Below are 18,191 nucleotides of genomic sequence, written 5' to 3'. Positions count from 1 at the left end.
ATCAAGAACAAGTATCCACTTCCTCGAATTGATGATTTATTTGATCAATTAAAGGGAGCTTCAATGTTCTCAAAAGTTGATCTACGTTCGGGTTATTATTAATTAAAGATTCAAGAGAAAGACATTTCAAAAACGGCATTTAGAACAAGATATGGTCACTATGAATTTATCGTGATGCCGTTTGGAGTTACGAATGCACCAGCTGCTTTTATGGATCTAATGAACAGGATATTCCAACCTTATTTGGATCAGTTTTTTGTGGTGTTTATTGATGATATTTTAATATATTCAAATTCAGAAGAAGAGCATAGTTCACACTTACATATTATTTTACAGATTGTACGAGACAATAAGCTTTATGCTAAATTTTCTAAATGTGAATTTTGGTTGAATGAAGTGACATTCCTTGGACATGTAATTTCTACAGAAGGAGTTCGAGTGGATCCCCAAAAGATTAAAGTTATTCTAAAGTGGGAAGTTCCAAAGAATGTATCAGAAGTTAGAAGTTTTCTAGGGTTAGCTGGTTATTATCGAAGGTTCGTTAAAAACTTTTCGATCATAGCATTACCCCTAACTAAACTGTTGAAAAAGGAAGTAAAATTTGTTTGGGCTCAAGAATGTCAAGAGAGTTTTGAAAAGTTAAAGAAAATTCTTACAGAAGCTCCAGTGTTAGTCCAACCTGAGTCAGGCAAGAACTTTATAGTGTATAGTGATGCGTCTCATAATGGCTTGGGATATGTATTAATGCAAGAAGGTTGGAGATGGTTGGAGTAGTGTTTGCTTTAAAGATCTGGCGTCACTACTTGTATGGTGAAAAGTGCTACTTGTATACGGATCACAAGAGCTTAAAATACTTGATGACTCAGAAAGAGTTGAATTTAAGACAAAGAAGATGGGTGGAATTTCTCAAGGATTATTTTGTTGTGATTGATTTCCATCTCGGAAAGGTAAATGTGGTAGCTGATGCCTTGAGTAGAAAGACGTTTGCAGCTTTGCGAACTCTTGATGCTAGATTATCGTTAAGAGAAGATGGTGCAATCTGTGCAGAACTGACTGTCAAGCCAGCATGGTTAGATCGAATTAAAGAATTGCAAGCTAAAGATGGAAAGTGTTTAAAGAAGATACAACAGATAAGGAATGGAAAGGGTACGGATTATGAGATTAAGTCTTATGAGAACTTGTATTATCGAGAAAGATTGGTAATTCTGGATGATGATGAATTAAAGAATGATTTGTTAACAAAAGCTCATTGTAGTCCATTGACAATGCATCCGGGTGGGAACAAAATGTATATAGATATCAAGAGTCGATATTGGTGGCCGGGAACGAAGAAAGACATTACAAAATTTGTATCAAAGTGTTTGACTTGTCAACAAGTCAAAGCTGAGCATCAGGTTCCTTCAGGATTGTTACAACCAATTTCAATTCCTCAATGAAAATGGGAAAACATAACGATTAATTTTGTGACGGGGTTGCCTTTAACTCCGAACAAAAATGATTTAATTTGAGTGATCGTAGATAGATTGACTAAGTCAGCCCATTTTATTCTGGTACGAACTGATTTCTCCATTGATAAGTATGTGGAGCTGTATATTAGAGAGATTATACGTTTGCATGGTGTACCTATTTCCATAGTTTCTGATCGAGATCCTAGATTCACATCACAGTTTTAGAAGTCATTACATGGAGCATTGGGAACTCGGTTGAACTTCAGTACAGCGTTTCATCCTCAAACCGATGGTCAATCCGAGCGAACTATTCAAATTCTGGAGGATATGCTAAGAGCTTGTGTCATTGAATTCAAAGGATCGTGGGAAAGATATTTACCACTTGCTGAATTTGCGTACAACAATAGTTATCAGTCAAGCATCAAAATGGCTCCCTATGAAGCTCTATACGGAAGAAGATGTCATACGCCCTTGAACTGGTATGAACTTAAGGATCGAGAAGTTATTGGTCCTGAGATGATTCAGAATACGGAAGAAAAAGTTCAAGTAATTCATATTAATCTGAAAGCTGCAGCTGATAGACAGAAATTGTATGCTGATTTAAAAAGGAAAGAGACTGAATTTCAAGTCGGACATAAAGTGTTCTTGAAAGTGTCTCCGTGGAAGAAAGTATTGAGGTTTGGATGGAAAGGAAAGTTGATTCCTCGGTTCATTGGACCTTACGAGATTACTAAGAGAGTAGGACCAGTAGCATATCAGCTAATGTTACCACCTGAAATGGAAAAGATACACAATGTCTTTCATGTCTCAATGCTTAGGAAATATCGATCTGATCCATCCCACATTGTGACTACTGAAGAAATTGAAGTTCGACCAGATTTAACTTATGAGGAAGAACCTGTTCAAATATTAGCTTACGAAATCAAGCAACTAAGGAACAAGACTATTCCATTGGTTAAAGTCTTGTGGAGGAATCACAAAGTAGAGGAAGCAACATGGGAACGTGAAGAGGACATGAGGATTAAGTACCCCTACCTCTTTGTATAATGAAAATTTGAGGACGAATTTTCTTAAGGGGGAGAGTTGTAACATCCTCAATACTGGGTTAGTGACTAAATTGTAAAGTCTCATAATTTAGTGGTTAAAATAAAATGAATGAATAGTATAAAGATTTACATTAAATTATTGTGTATGATGGAATTAAAAGGAAGAAGGAATGGAAGGACAATAGAGTAATTACAAGGAAAAATAATTAAAGAAACGATAAGTATGTATATATAAGGATACACGTGGGTTGAAGGGGAGAGAACACCCAAGGCTTCCAGAGTTCTCTTATTCTTCTTTCTTCTTTGTGCGTGTGAACCAAAGCAAATGTAAGATTTCTGATTATTGAGTTTCTTGTTAAATTTATGATTTGTTTTTGATTATTAGATGATAACTAAGCTTAAGGAAAGCTTAAGTTATCTTAACATCAAAGGATGATGGAGATATGAGAGATTTAAGATTTGAAGTTCTTAAATGAAATCATAGAATAGAGTTCATAATTAGAATTTAAAGTTAAATTTGACTTGTCATCAATTTAGTTAAGATATACGAATTGTTAAAAGTGGAATTCAAACATGTTGAATTATTGATGTAATTCTTGAATTACATATGAAGGATAGGATTTGGAGGTTTAAGATGAAATAAATGAGTATAAATTGGTTTAATAATGTGTACTAGAGTTAAGAATGAAAAAGGGGATTAAACATGAAGGATTTAATCCAAAATGAATGAATTCTCGGGTTCAAAAAGAGGATTCTGGGCAGAGTGCATCGATGCATCAAGGTTAAAACCCAGAAATTGTTTGAAGGTGTATCGATGCATAGGTAGTGCATCGATGCACTATTTTAAAATGAAAAGATCGAATGCAATTAGTGCATCGATGCATAAGGCATGCATCGATGCACTCCATTAATAATAAAACATCGAATGGATACCTTCATTAAAAGAGGAAATTGGCATTTATCTTAATCTAAAGAGTGAACCATTAGAGTATATTAGCTATAATACTGATATAGATCCATGTGTGATTATGTAGATACTAAAAGTAAGCTTATTCCGGAACGATCAAAGGATTAGAATCGAATGAAAGCAAAGCTAAGGTGAGTGCATACTATATGTATAGTATAATGAAATAAGACTTGTGATAAGTCTAATCCCTATATTGATTTTCATAGTACAATAGTTGTGAACATGCATACATGATAATTATTATAATACATGCTTAAGGCATGTATATATTCATGTGATTGGATAAATGATGTATATATATGAATAGATTCAAATACACATGTGATATGAGAACATGACATGAAGTAAGTGACATGAGCTACATGATCACAAGAGAAATGACATAAGTACATGAACATATGAAATATCATAATAATGCCCATAGTATACGATATGAGAGCCATAGGTGTAATTGGCATGCCAAGAGTCGAGGGTATAATAGTCCTTCGGGATGTAGTGGTCCTACGGGACATATATAACAGTCTTTCGGGACGAATACTGAACTAAGGTTCGGTGCCCCATGAGGGAATTAATTCGAGCTGTGGTGACATCATTAGTGCAAAACCTCAATGTACTCACATATCTCTATTCTCAATAATATACATGGGCAATTGAAATACAAAGTAAAGTGAAAGTGGTACAAGAAGGTAAGTTCGTACATGCATGATATGGTTATATGTTATTATGTAATAGATACATGCATATTGAAATGTCATAAAGGAAATGGTAATAATGCATATTCATGAAGATATTGTTGCATATTCATTTATTACCTCACTAGGTCTATGAGTTAGCGTGTACGTGATTTACACTTAGGTGCCAAGAAATAAGAAGATTCAGAATAGAAGTGACACGGACATCAACATTACTAAGAAATCAGATCAGAAGTAATTGACAAAGTAGGTATTTTGTTGTGTATAGAGTGTTGGTATGTAATAAGTGGTTAATTACGAATGCTCTGATCGATTTTGTATTAAGTGGTCTCTTTTATGTAAATTAAAGTATTTTGTTTTAATGAAAGTTTTAAATTCCCAGGGTTTTTCTTTTAGAATCAAAGTTTGAAAAGTCAATGTGACATCTCAGACTTGTATTCGGCTCGAATATGAGTTAGGGGTGTTACACAATCCATCTTTTATCTTCTGCCACTTGAGTCTCCACACACTGGGGACTTTCCTCAACCTAGAAGAGATCCTCAACTCCTACTCCACCGCCGATTGCCAAGATGTGCGCCGCCTTGTTCTTCGATCTGGGAATGAAAGTAAACTTGCATGCACGAAACTGATCAGCTTTCCTCTTAGCTTCCTAAATCCATGCAGTGATATTCGAGAATGTTGCGGAATACGGCTATCGGATAGAGCAAAATCACAACTGATAATTTGAGAAAATAAAGATGAAGATAAAGAAGACACGAATTTTACGTGGAAAACCCCTAAATAATATAGGGCAAAGATAGAAGAATTTCACTATGAGAAAATAAGAATTACAACTTCTCTCGATCTACCAAGGAGAAAACAATGACAATTCTCTCTTGATAAAAAGAAGAAAACAACTCTCAGAAAAACTCTCTAAATTCTCTAGCATTGGGAGAAAGCTAGAATGATTTGGGATGATTTTGAAACTATATGTGTTACGGTATTTATATTTGAAGCTTAAGAACTAATCTTGTAAATACCCTAAAGTATAGGGACTAATTGAGAAATTTTACCATCCCATTTTTTTAACAATTTTGGTTGCCAACTTGTTGCACCGAAAGTTGGCCAAACTTTCGGTGCCGCCAATTTTCAACAATCTCCCACTTGAAGATTTGATTGGAACAATCATATCTTCACACCATTCTTTATACCTTGTACCATCATGTTGCTTACGTCTCTGACAGGCCACAAGAGGATCGACACCAAGTAAATTTATCAGCATTGATCGCCTTCGTCATGAAATCTGCTATGTTGTCTTTGGTATGGATTTTCTGCATATCTACCGTCATTTCTTCCACATTTTCATGCATGAAATGGAACTCGTATGTGCTTTGTCCTTGAATGAAATGTTGGATTCCTTGCTAGATGCAAGGCGCTTTGACTGTCACAAAATAGAGAGAGATACTCTTGATTGTGCCCAAGCTTCTCCAATAGAATCTTCAACCAAATTGTTTCTTTACTGGCTTGTGTAGCTGCTACATATTCTGCCTCTGTTGTGGATGTAGCCACAACTAACTGTAATTTTGAAGCCCAACTTACAGTTCCACCAGCAACTTTGAACACATATCATGTAGTAGATTTTCTTTTATCCAAATCTCCTGCATAGTCAGAATCAACATACCCATTGATAAGTAAGTTTGATCCTCCGTAACATAATGCAATATTTAAGGTCCCTTTGATGTATCTCAGGATCCTCTTTATTGTATTCCAATGCTCTTTGCCTGGATTCACCATGTACCGACTAACCACTCCCACTGCTTGTGCAATGTATGGTCTTGTGTATATCATAGCGAACATTAAACTTCCCACTGCCAATGCATATGATACTCAAGACATCTCCATTATCTCTTCTTCACTGCTAGGACTCATACTAGAGAATAATTTGAAGTTAATAGGAAGAGGGGTATAAATTGGCTTACAATCTTGCATGCTGAATAGTGACAAGATCTTCTTCAAGTAATTCTTTTATAAAAGCCAAATCTTCCTATTACTTTTGTCTCGGTCAATTTGCATCCCTATAATCTTGTTTGCTGATCTCAAGTCCTTCATTTCAAATTCTCTAGCCAATTGTGCCTTCAATTCTTTAATATGATCTTTGTTGGGTATTGCAACCAACATGTCATCCACATACAACAACAATATACCAAAATCGTTATCACTAAACCTCTTGAAATAAGCACAAGGGTCTGCATTAAGTCTGTTGTATCCAAGGCATATAATGAAGGAATCAAATCTCTTATACCAACACCTCGGCGCCTGCTTTAGACCGTACAGAGATTTTTTTCAACCTGCAAACCAAGTTCTTCTTTTCTTTTTCTTCAAAACCTTCAGGCTGGAGTATATAAATCTATTCTTCAAGATTTCCATGAAGAAAAGTTGTTTTAACATCTAGCTACTCTAGATGTAAGTTCAATGTAGCACACATTGCCAAGACTACTCGAACTGTTGTTAGTCAAACCAAAGGAGAAAAGATTTCATTGAAATCAATACCTTCTTTTTTAGCATATCCTTTGACCACCAGTCTTGCACGATACCTCTCAACTTAATCGTTACCATTTCGCTTGATTTTGAAGACCATTTGTTATCAATTGGCTTCCTTCCTTGTGGTAGTGGCATAAGGTCTCATGTATTATTTTTATGAAGGGCTTCAATTTCTTTTTTGCATCGCCATCATCCATAGTGAAGCATATGAGTTGTTTATTGCCTCTTGGTATGTTCATGGCTCACTATCCTCTGTTAAAAGATATTATGCAATATTTCCTTCTATAACATAATCTGAGTGCCAATTGGGACGTCTTCTCACAAGATCTGATTGATAAGTTGTTGGAGCTTCAGAACTCACTTGTTCTTGTTCATAATGTGTTGGTTCTGCTTCAGAAGAATCTCCTTGTTCAACTTCTTTTTCCATATGTATCTGTGTAGTCTCTAACTTTTCAGCGCTACCATCTTTTTCTTTTCTTTGTAGTTTATCTTCTGCAAAGATAACATCCCTATTGATGATCACTTTGCGGCCAGTGGGATCCCACAAGCGATACCCCTTTACACCATTAACATACCCCAAGAATTTGCATTTCCTGGATTTTGGATCCAACTTTGAAATTTATTGGGAGTTGTACATTACGTACACTATATTTCCAAATACATGGAGGTTTGAATAATCAGTTGGTTTACCAGTCCACATCTCCATTGGTGTCTTCATCTCTATTGTAGTTGATAAAGCTCGATTCACCAAATAACAGGTGATATTGAATGCTTCTACCCAAAATGCTATTTCTATGCATGTAGCCCTCAAGATTGCTCTTGTTCTTTCTAACAAGGTTCTGTTCATCCGCTCTGCCACTCCATTTTATTGAGGAGTGTTCGCCACTGTGAACTATCTTTTGACGCCTTATTTCCTGTAAAAGTCATCAAAAATTTTCACTTGTGTATTATCCTTCATTATATGTTCTGAAACACTTGATCTTATTTCAAGAATCAAGTTCAACCCACGCTTTGAAGTTTTTGAAAGTTGAAAACACGTCTGACTTATTCTTAATAGTGGGTACACCCAACATCTCCTGGAGTAGTCATCAATAAATGAGACAAAGTATATTGCTCCGCCTAGGGATATAATTGGTGCTTGTCATTCGTCAGAATGAACCAATTCTAGAACACTTTTGCCTCTAGAATTTGACATGTTGAATTTCAACCGGTGATGCTTACTTGTTATACAATGCTCACACAAAGTAAGTGATACCTTTGTTAAGCCTAGAAGTAGCTTTTGCTCCACAATGACTTTCATTCCTTGTTCTGATATGTGTCCAAGTATCTGATGCCATAGCATTGCAGAATCTGAACTACATGAGGCAACAGAGGCTTCTGCTTCTAGAAAAATCTCTCCCTTCAGCATGTACACGTTTGCTGCTATCTTTTCGCCTTTCATCGCCACAAGTGCTCCACGTAACACTTTAACGATTCCTTTCCGTGTTTCAATCTTGCTTGCATTATTATCCAACAATCCGTAGGATAATAAATTTTTCTTCAGGCACCTCTTGAACAACTTTAATTGTTCTATCATACATCTTCAATTTGATGGTTCCTATGCCAACGATCTCTAAGGCATGATCATTGCAACTATACACAGATCCTTCTAAGACAGGTTCATAATGATGGAACCATTCTCTTCTTGAGGTCATGTGATATGTTGCTCCCGAATCAATGAGACATATATCTACAAATCTTTTTCTACCTTCCATGGTGGTAAACGTTTCACAACATAGAGCATCTCCATCTTCTGAAGTGGTTGCGGTATTGCCTTGTGGATTAGAGTTTTTGCCTAGACTCCAACAATCCTTCTTCAAGTGACCATTCTTTCCACAGTTGTAGCACTTTAAATTCTTTTTGCTTCTCGACTTTGATATACGATATTTGTGACTGTTACTTTGACCACTTCTGTTGATCTCCCTATCATCGTTGTCAACGCTTCTACTTGTTGCAGATTTACTTGTCTGTCTTCCTTGTTCTTGCGCCGATTTTCTTCTTGTAGAACAGCGGCTGCAACGTCATCGAAGACTAGACTGGTGACATTATTGTTTGTCAAGTTGATGATGAGATTATCATACGAATTAGGTAAACTTTGAAGTAGAAGTTCAACACGCTTTTTTTCTCCTATTGTACATCTTAAAGATGTAAGCTGAGAAAATAAAGTGTTCAGTGTGTTTAAGTGCTCCGTCACTGAAGTAGATTCTGTAATCCGGAGAGTGTACAATTTCCTCTTAATGAAAATTTTATTGTGCACCGACGTGGTCTCGTACAGTTTGGTGAGATGATCTCATATCTCCTTAGCTGTCTTCTTCTCCTCGATGCTTGACAATACTTCACCTGCTAATGCTAGATGAAAGTTTGCCATAGCATTCCCGTCCATTTCTATCCATTATTTGTCATCTGTGAAATCTACCGGCCTTTCACTGATAGCTGCTAGACAACCGTCTTTCCTCAGGATGACATTCATCTTCAATTTCCACAATAAGAAATTTCTCCCATTGAAATTTTCAATATCAAATTTCGTTTCCATAGCTTCTAATAGGAATAGCTCCCACTATTTTACTATCGTATATAGTTCTCTGGAACCTTCAAAGAATGGGTAATACCTTTTTACTTTCTTATGTTGGAAGATCCACCTTTTGGTGGCAACCATAAAGACAATAAGTAGACATTACACACTCTAATCTGACTCTTGATACCAATTGTTGCGGAATTCGACTATCGGATAGAGCGAAATCGCAACAGATAATTTGAGAAAATAAATATGAAGATAAAGAATACACAAATTTTACGTGGAAACCCCCTAAATAATATAGGGTAAAAACCACGGGCAAAGATAGAAGAATTTCACTATGAGAAAATATGAATTACAACTTCTATCGATCTACCAAGGAGAAAACAATGACAATTTTCTTTTGATAAAAAGGAGAAAACAACTCTCAAGAAAACTTTATAAATTCTCTAGTATAGTATTGGGAGAAAGTTAAAATGATTTGGGATGATTTTGAAACTAAATGGGTTAGGGTATTTATACTTAAAGCTTAAAAATTAATCTTATAAATATCTTAAAGTACATGGACTAATTGAGAAATTTTACCATCCTATTTTTCAACAATTTCAGTTGCCAACTTATTGCACCAAAAATCACCGAAAGTTTGGCCAACTTTCGATGCCGCCAATTTTCAACAGAGAAATCAGTTTCCTCCGATTTTAATTTATTAGTCACCGTTTTGGAATATCCTTCAACATTAATGCACCGAAATCCGAGATCCTCCGCTAGCTCCACCGCAAGTACAGCAGCCTTCGCTTCAGCCATAAAAGTCGAGGTAACATTTAAACTCAATATTCTGCAAGCACCTAATATAAATCCTTCATTATGCCTAATTACGACCCCTGAACAAGCTTCTTTTAATTGTTGAGAATTCCGAGCATTGAAGTTGAATTTAACTGCTGGAGCGACTGGCAGTTTCCATCGCTCCTCAGAGTGTAACACTGAGACCTGCAAACATGCATTCGCCTTTGAGTACTCTAAACACTGGGCGTGAATGAAGGTAATTAACTCTTCTTTCGTTGTAATTTGTCCCTGATAAATGTATTTGTTTCTGGTAAACCATAAGGCCCAAATGGCTACCATAATAATTGAGTGTTTTGTTGACTGAGTCTGCTTAAATAACCACGACAACCATTATGTAAAATCAACAATTGCTATATGGGGGGGCAGTAAAACCCCAACGCCTGCCACACTTGGTATGCTAAAGGACAATCTCTAACTATATGCACCCCATTTTCAATAGCCAATGGACATTTTGCACAGAATTGATTATTTGTGATTCTCTTTTGAAAAAGATTGATGTTTGTCGGTATGTAATTAAACAAGAATTTCCAAATTTGTAAGTTGACTTTACGTTGGCATACACATTCCCATATATATTTAAGCATTGCTGCTTCATCTTAGGAAACGTTGTCAGTACTCCGCAACAACTGATAAGCACTTCTCACGCTAAATAAACCAATTTGTTCTCCATCCCAAACCCATACATCTTCCTGATTGATTCCAGAGATTGGAATCCCCACAATCAACTCTTATTCCTCATTGAAAATCCGTCGTCGTATTAGATCCACCTTCCAAGTTTTTGACCTCTCATCTAATAAATCTGAGACCCTCTCAATCGTGTCTATTTGAGAGGATGCAACACAATGTTGCCTTATTGTCGGGAGCCAATAATCATTCCAAATAGATATAGAATGATTGTTTCCCATTTTTCATCTAAGCCCCTTCTCCAACAGTCCACGTGTACTCCATATGCTTGTACTCCATATTATAGATTTCTACTGCCATGCATGAGGTTTCATCTAAGCAATGATGTAGACCTTGTTAAAATGATTGAGACATATTACTATCACTATTTCTCTAATGTTGATTTGTTTGTAGGGTTTGATGATCTCGACCTTGCCCGTACCATTGAAGATGTTGCTTCCAGCTCAAATATCCGACCAACACAGACAAATGACCAAGAAAAAATATAGATTATGGAGACCCAGAAGCATGACTCCTATTCGTACATGAACGACAAAAAGAATGGGAAATTGAAGAACTTAATCTTACCTCTGACGAGTCTACTGATTACGAAGATTAAATTTTCTTAATCAATATTGCTATGTTAATGATTTTATTTAATGTTTATGGTGTTTGTAAGGCTAGTCCTATTTACGTCATTATTTTAATGTATTAAATTTGTAGTTTTTCTTCTTCTTAATGTGCATTTCTGAATGTCAAATCTAATGTTCATAGTTTATTGTTCTTTTCAACATAATCTACCACATTTTGGAGAGCAAAAAAAAATCTAACTGAACTCGTCACCTCGACATGACGAGTTCTAGTGAATTTTTTTCGTCCAATAATAAATTCACATAATAATCTAAAAAATAATAACTTTTTAATAGAACTCCTCACTTCAAGGTGACAAGTTCCACAGGAAACATTAAAATATTGGACCCGAAATATAAAAATTATATCTTATGGACGTGACGAGTTCACCCTAGACTGTAGAAAATGCATTAAATCCCAAATTAATTTTTGAGGTGTCCTAATAGGCTAAATAATTTAGGCAGGTGCCCTATTGGGCCAAAAAAATTGATTTTTTAAGCTAGTGTGGCCCAAAAGACCTATTTAGGATACCTAAGCCACCCAAAATGATCTCTTGAAGCTAATTTAAAGTACTTGTGCTATAAAGATCAAAATACTCCCGCAACTTATTAATTGAACTTTTAAGTTATATAAATTTTGACAATGATTAAAATACTAATAAGGCATTTTATTAGAACTCAAAATCTAAAACGTTGCAAGGCTATATCTGGGTCTGAGTAGAAGGAGGGCACATATTTAAGGCCCAAAATTTTTATAATGTATTGATAGTTTTATAATAATTATAGAGTTTAATTGTTTTTAATATTTGTTATTAAGGTTCAATTTTTTCAATATCTATTACTATGAATTTAGTTTTTCTAATATTTTTATTAGGGGCTTACTCTTATAATTTATTTTTTCTAATATTTGTATAAGTGTCTAATTTTTATCAATATCTTTTTCTAACATTTGTTATTAAATGTCCAATTTTTCAATACTTGTTATCAAAGGTCCATTTTTTTTTCAATATTTGTTATTAGAGGAATGCTTTTAAAATTCAATTTTTTCTAATATTTATTTGTTGTTATGAGTCTAATTTTTTCAATACTTTTTATTATAATTTTTTTAATATTTTTTTATTATGAATATACTATTAAAATTTACTTTTTTTAATATTTGTTATTAGTGACTCATTTTTTTTCAATACTTGTTATTATGAAGCTACCCTTAAATTTTTTTTTTCAACACTTGTTATTATGCAGTGGTAACAACATCACCCAAAACTGTAATATCCACGATTATCATGTCTATAATAGTAATGTTATTAAAAATCCATAACCACGATACTTGCAATGACTGCAATATCCTCTGTTATGTCTGCAATAGCGATAAAAACAACGAGACCGAAAATACAAATACAAACTTTTAAATCTTTGATTAAGGGCCTAAATTTTTTATTCGCCCATGACCACCAAAATCTTAGAAACCGACATGAAACCTTAATAATTAACTAAAATACCCTTAAACTAATAAGATGATTATGGTGAATATTTTGTTTGATCTCTATGTAATTACTTGTCTTAAGGTGTATATCTCTACACCTATGCGTATAAACCTATTTGTGAATATTCATATATAATAAATATACGTATATAAATGAATTATTAGTTATAAATCTCCAATATGATAGTACACATATACGTGAATTATTAGTTATACGATCTCGATCAATGATACACATGTACCACTATTAATTATGATTATATATATATTATTATTATTAGTTATAAATCTCCAATATGATAGTACACATATACGTGAATTATTAGTTATATATATAATTTATCTCTATTTGTAATGACATCTCTTGTACACGACTCCATTATAAAAATCTTTTATGCAAACATAGTTATAAGTATGATTATTATTCGACTTGTGATATGTAAATCATATCTTAATCCTTAGATGTTTCATGCTATATTTATGTTTAATTTACTTTCTTGTCACACCCCGATTCCAATTTTCTCCCCTAATTTAATCTCAAGGATTAAATTAAAATTACGGTTAAATTCGAGACTAAAATAGATTTTTAGTTAAATTCCGAGCAAAACTCAAAAAATTTTCCAACGAAGCGTAATTGGATTCTTCGCCGTTCACAATTGTGAACCGAGCTAGGAAAGTGTCTTAAAACGCTTTAATACAACTTTAGAAAATTTTCAGTGATTTTTTGGCCAAAAAAGACCCCTCACGCATCTCCGTCGTGCTTGGGGATCATCCATTGTCTAGTTGACCGTTGACTCAATCTGACCCGTCCCATCCGTATCTGCATCTGACCTGACCTGTGTACCGAATCGGCCCAATCGAGTCAAGTTGAACCGAGCCGAGTTGAACCGAACCGTTGATTGTTTACCACTGTCGTTGATCGTTGACTGGCGTTAACTTTTTTCCAAAAATCACTCTCTTGACATTTTTCTACGTCCTGAGCCAGATTTTGCGATCGGTTTCGCTAAATTCTTATCCGAAAGCCCCGAATTGAGCTTGTTAATCCGAAAATTCTTAGTATTTTTAGCATTTCTGCATTTTTATTTGGGATTTGATTATGAAATTGATCTAGAATTATATTTTTATGAAGGTAATTTTGATTTCACTGACTGAGGGCTAACTAGGTCTGATGCTTCTCGTCTAGCATATTCGTACAGTCCACGTTCTTCGAGGGTTATTTGTAGGTTTCTATAAATAGTTGAATTAAAGTTTATTATTTATTATGTTAAGATTTTAATACAGTTTTTCCGACTTATAGCATCTAGCGCTATCGTCGATCATGATAGGCAAACCCGAGAGTAGGCTACCATACCCAGCTTCTCAGACTGATTCAGGTATGTTCTTATTGGTGTTTACAGTACTATTTTGAACTATTTGTCTGAATTATTTAAATTTCTTATTATATTAAATATTATGACTGCATGATATCTAATTTACGCTATATTTTCAACATGACATCTGGTTACCGTATTTTTGTATCTAATTCTGGAAAATATCATGATTTCATGTTTTAAAGTATGAAATCATCGTTTTCACTCAAACACATGCATATTTACTGTCATTGGGGATATGATTGGAGGAAGTATCTCAAGCTTAGTCTATGACTTGTAAAACATTATCGCAAGCTCCTCTACTTTGTGCACAAGGTAAGTCCTTATCGCGGGCCCTTACGATATCAGTATAAGGTGAATGTGTGGTTCAGGGGAACCTACACATTCTGATGATTGGATGGGGGTAGTGTTCATGTTTTCAAAACATATTTTACAAATAGACTTTTATCGAAGTATTTTATCTGTATGTTTTATACACCGCAAGGAGCATGCTGGGTTTTTTAGCTCATTGTTTAATTTTTAACTTTTTTGATAGTACGAGACAGTAGGCTAGCAGACCGACATCAGAAGAACTGGTTTCTCCTCACTTTTGTACCACTATATATTTATGTATGCCATTTTTGTTATACTTTAGTGATACATGTTTTTACTACTATATTCACGTATTTGTGTTACTGATATTTTGTTTTTCGACGTTGATATCTCGGTATATTTACCGCATGAATTTTTCTTATGGTTATTTTATTATTTTACCGTTACATGGTTCTTATTTACTGAAATGGATTTGAACTACGTTTTAAATATGAAAAGAACTTCTGTATACGATATGTGACCGTCTAGATTCTATCATAACTCCCAGACCGGGTGTAGGGGATTAGATTCATTATCTGTTTCATGTTAGATCTGTTTAGTGGTGCACTATCATTAATCCAAAACTTTATTTACGTGAATCTATTATATGTTGATTACCATGTGCTATGCTGTTCAGTGTAATTTGTATTTTGAACCCAAACAAAAAATGAGTTGTTAAACTCAGCCACTTAACCCTGTGAAAACCGAATCTTTTCGGCCCAACAATCACTTCACTTCTAATTTACAAAAATAGAAAATATTAAAATTCATGGTTGTTTTATCATTATTTTGTCATAAACGATTTGTTTTACATTATATCCTGCTATCATTAAGGACAAGATAGCCAACTAATAGCTCAAGATTAATCGATGCTAATCATTTACATTAACCTGTGATTTTTGGCCATATGTTTTTGGAAATGTATTAATGTTAAACATATATTTATATATAAGCATGTGGTCATTGAATATGTTTCTGGAATTGTATAAATGGATGACGTTAAATATATGCCTTTTTATTTACATTCGATTTGCATATTCTTCACATAATCTTGGCAAACTGTTGCTTGCAAATTAACACCTTTTGTCGTTGTTTTATTGATCCACAAGGTTGCTTATAGTATGATTAAAGATGCAGAAGACAAGGGCTTGATTACACCAGGGAAGGTATAGTATCGTATTCGAAGATGCTTTAATCGGTTTAGCTTTCTGGTTAATGCTAATGAACTTACCATTTGTTCTGCACATATAAAATAATATTGGCTAAAGAGTGTCCTCATCGAGCCAACCAGTGGTAATCCGGCATTGGATTGGCTTTCATTGGGGCTGCCATGGGTTACAAAGTTGTTGTCACAATGCCAGCTTCTGTGAGCATCGAAAGGAGAATCATTCTTCGAGCTTTCGGATCCGAGGTTTACCTCACAAACCCAACCAAGGGCATTCAGGCTGTAATAGACAAGGCTAATGAGATACTGAGGGATATACCTAATGGTTACATGCTACAGCAATTCCAAAACCCTGCCAATCCAGAGGTAGCATCTCTAGTGTTATAGCATTTCTAATGTCTCATGAGGTGATGTATAAAACAAGTACTGAATTCTTTGTTTAAGATTCATTATGAAACCACCGGTCCGGAGATATGGAGAGACTCGGAAGGGAAAGTTGATGTACTGGTTGCAGGCGTAGGAACTGGTGATACAATCATAGGTACAGGGAAATTCCTCAAAGAGAAAAACTCAGATATCAAGGTTTGCTCCCCATTTGAGACTCAAATTCAGACAACAAAAGCAAATGTCTGGTTTTTATGTTAGTAAGAAAAAATTATTCTTTCCTATACATATAGGTATATGGTGTTGAACCCGCCGAAGGTCCATTGTTGAATGGTGGAAAACCTGGTAAGTTTTTCAAGTTCTTTTAACCTTGCATTAATCTTGTCTACCTTTTTGCTGCCATTGTCAACCACTCAACCTCTTTTGATATTGCCTGTTCCATGCATGTGAAAGGCCCTCATCTGATCCAAGGAATTGGTGCTTCTATTATCCCTGGTGTTTTGGATGTTGGCCTCCCGATGAAGTTGTCCAGGTAAGCCTCAAAAGCATCATCTGATCCATTGATTATCCTGTATATTTATACTTCCTGCCGTATGTAACTTGTTAGATATCTGGTGAAGTGGCCGTTGAAACTGCTAAACTGCTAGCCTTGAAAGAAGGTTTGCTGGTATGTTCATAATCGTTAATCGATTCTTACGACCAGTCTCAATCACTTGTTCTTAGTGTTTCCTTATTTGTTTGCTCAAAATGAATCGATCTTGACAGGTTGGTTTATCATCTGGTGCTGCTGCAGCAGCTGCATTTAAGTTGGCAAAGAGGCCAGAAAATATTGGCAAACTTATAGTTGTGAGTTGCATTCCCTTCTCCATCTTCATATCTCCAATGGGTTATGATAATTCTCGAAATTATCCGGGTAACTTGCATAGTTTTCATCACATCACAAGCTTGTATCACCCATCAACAAATATAATTCTTTTGAAATCCTGGAATGTGTTGTTGGTTAATTTTCCTGATTCTTGAGCTTGTTCTTTGTTTTTTCTCAGGTAATTTTCCCCCCGGTACCGGTGAGCGTTACCTGTCGTCAGAATTGTTTGAATCCCTAAGGCGTGAAGCAGAAAACATGGCCATTCATTGATGGCGTTATTATCTGATGCAGGGGGATCCGAGACAGATGATGCTGAGCTGTCAGATTGCACGTTGATGGCGCTGAGATACCCATGAGTTGGCAGATCAGCGCAAAGGCGGGAATTGATTGTGACATGTTCCTCATTGGGGTCGTTTTGAGTATGTTTCAGTCTTTTGGCCATAACTTTGGCTACAGGTGTCAGAATCGCGCATAAGACCCCAATCCGGAAAGCTCTTTTCGACGCGCACGCTCTCCACATTGAGCTACGCTCCATGTGGCCTTTTTTTCAACCTCAAATTCTGCCGTTTTCCCCTCCGAATCACTAGATTTAGTTATTTTTTACTATTTATGGTAATATTTCGATTGTTAATTAGGAAGTCAATTTAAATCCGATTTAGGCCGGATTTTTGGGAGATTGCTTATTTTATTTCGAATTTCAATTTAGAGTGATTTTCGGGATTTTGCTATTTTTGGCAAAATTCGAATAAAGACGATTTTTTTGCTATAACAGTCCGGCTTGTGGACTGCTTTTTGACAGCTTTGATTTTATAATATTTTATTAAACCCTAGAGACATTTTCTCTGGTTTTTGGGCGAATTTTCTCTTGTGAATCGTCTGTCGGAGCTAGCCTACAGGATAATCACTATTCTGTCTGGCGTCATTATCCTCATCCCCAAAATGTGTGTTTCGCATTCTGCCCTAGTTCATCGCCTTTTATTTGTACTTTTTGCTCTGTTATTCGGATTTAATATCCGTTAAATTCGAATGTGTCTAATCTAAATATTAAGTGATTAACCGAATTAGTATTGAATAAATTCTACGTTCTCAATCAATTATATATTTATATTTATATTTATATAAATATTTAAATAAACTACTAAAAATTATTAATTTAAAAATATAACCCATCATAGAAAATTACACAAAAAGTTACTTTTATTTAAATTTCT

General features: G+C 35.0%; 1 pseudogene; it reads left to right on the top strand.

The window, feature by feature from the left end:
* Window positions 1–15,678: 15,678 nt before the first annotated feature.
* LOC120193349 lies at window positions 15,679–16,671 on the top strand (annotated as a pseudogene).
* Window positions 16,672–18,191: the final 1,520 nt, after the last annotated feature.

Source organism: Hibiscus syriacus, unplaced genomic scaffold, assembly GCF_006381635.1.
Source record: "Hibiscus syriacus cultivar Baekdansim isolate YM2019G1 unplaced genomic scaffold, ASM638163v2 tig00004355_pilon, whole genome shotgun sequence".
Taxonomy (NCBI): Eukaryota; Viridiplantae; Streptophyta; class Magnoliopsida; order Malvales; family Malvaceae; genus Hibiscus; species Hibiscus syriacus.
Note: the sequence above shows the minus strand (reverse complement) of the source record. Positions and strands in the feature narration are given on the sequence as shown.